Genomic DNA, 2048 nt, shown 5'->3' with positions numbered 1-2048 from the left:
ATACTTGATCCTTCCAAACTAAATCATACTCAGAGCTGCCTGAGTCTTCAAGGTATGTCATATTTCATAATGATTATTAAAACTTCTTATTTTAAGTGTCCTCTCATTTGCTGCCCATAACATCTACTAGCCAGATGATGACCTGGACTACACCTTGGCATAAGTAGAGAAAAAAGTAAAAGAATAGTTATAACTTTTCTCAAGCTTTGTGCTGTAATTTCCAGTTGATCTTATTCAAAGAACAAGATGGGCACAGTGTGCTCAGTGGTCTTGCAGATTTGTCTCTTGCTTCAGCAGTATTTGGACTGAATAGACCTAGGAACGCCCCTTGCTCCAGCCTTTGACCACCCTTCAACCTTTTTTTCCAGTCACAACCTTCTGAATCAGCCACTTAACTCTCTGCAATCACCAGGAGTACCAACACCATTTTTGAGCTTAACTGCTTATTACCAATCAACTATGAGCTCCCAGTTTCATCAGAATGATTCTGCTGAGGTGGAGGCCCTGTCCACCTCCTGGTCACCGTGCATCTGTGGGCCTTGCACCTACTTCTCTCTGGGCTTCTGTTTTCACAGCAATCATGTGGCTCTGGAAAGCTGGAGGGGGCACTTTCTCTGTGGATTGGCCAAGGAGAAGTGCAAGGGTGCAGAGCATTGCTTGAAAATGCAAAACCAGTGCAGTGGCTGCGCCTGGACATGCAGAAGCATCTTAGGATAAGTGGGGTAAAATCCAGGATGCTATGGAAGCCACCCTTTTCATGCAGAAGAGCCTGAACTAGGCCTTTTTGGATCTACATGGCCTGGATTCTGCCCTCGCAGACTCCCACATCTGTGACTTCCTGGAGAGCCACTTCCTAGATGAGGAGGTGAAACTCATCAGGAAGATGGGCAACCACCTGACCAACTTCCGCAGGCTGGCTGGACCCCAGACAGAGCTGGGCAGGTCTCTTTTGGAAAGGCTCATCCCCAAGCACGACCAGGAGCCTCCTGAGTCCAGTGGCCTTTGAGGAGTCCCTCTGGTGTTAGGGCTTCTGCTTGAAGTCCCTCTCTGCAACCACGAGGCAGCTTTTTAACATCCTGAAGCCCTCTCCAAAGCCTTGGACCAAATGGAAACAATAAAGCCTTTTGCAGCAAACCAACAACAACAAAACAAAGATCAAGATGGCAATGTGATGGCTACATGTGACATGGTTGTGATCAAATCTTGGTGTTTTTCCAGGACTTTTTAGCTCTGTAGTTGCTTTCCACAGTGTTTTTAGAGGAAGGGGTTAGTGGCAGCTCACAGCAATAAAGGAGTATCTAATTGAAAGCTTATGTATTCTTTGTTCATTACTTCTCCCCAGCAAACAACATAAAAAATATGTTTATTTTTCTAAGAGGGCATCTTTTATTATGGCATTAATTTGGAGAGACAAATATAGGGTCAGAGGAATAGATTTTTTTAATTTTTTAAAAAAGATTTATTTATTTATTTTGGCTGTGCTGGATCTTCGTTGCTACATGCAGTCTTCCTCTAGTTGCAGCAAGCGGGAGATACTCTCTAGTTGCAGTGCATGAGCTTCTCATTGTGGTAACTTCTCTTGTTGCAGAACATAGGCTTTAGGCACGTGAGCTTCAGTAGTTATGGTGTGTGGGCTCAGTAGTTATAGCTTGGGGATTCTAGAGACATGGGTTCAGTAGTTGTGGCACATGGGCTTAGTTGCTCCATGGCATGTGGGATCTTCCCAGAGCAGGGATTGAACCCATGACCACTGAATTGGCAGGCAGATTCACAACCTCTGGACCACCACAAAACCTCCATGGATTTTTTTTTAAAGCAACGATAATACATTGAAAATGATTGCCCCAGCTGTTAAAATGTGATGGGAACAGGTCAAAGTGACCATCAGTAACTATTTTTGTGCATTAAAATTTTTTGCATTTGTAAAAATAGCACAATATCCATATCATAAATGTAAAAAATGTTAATATCCTTTGTCCCAGGAATTCTTCCTCTAGAGAAAAAGGCATTTGTGTGCAAGGATGTTCATTACAACTTCATTTAAAATA

General features: G+C 43.2%; 1 pseudogene; it reads left to right on the top strand.

Moving 5' to 3' along the window:
* Window positions 1-459: 459 nt before the first annotated feature.
* Window positions 460-1006, top strand: LOC122435485 (annotated as a pseudogene).
* Window positions 1007-2048: the final 1042 nt, after the last annotated feature.

This window comes from Cervus canadensis, chromosome X, assembly GCF_019320065.1.
Source record: "Cervus canadensis isolate Bull #8, Minnesota chromosome X, ASM1932006v1, whole genome shotgun sequence".
Classification (NCBI taxonomy): Eukaryota; Metazoa; Chordata; class Mammalia; order Artiodactyla; family Cervidae; genus Cervus; species Cervus canadensis.
The sequence above is the reverse complement of the archived record's forward strand: the minus strand, read 5'-3'. Positions and strand labels throughout refer to the sequence as shown.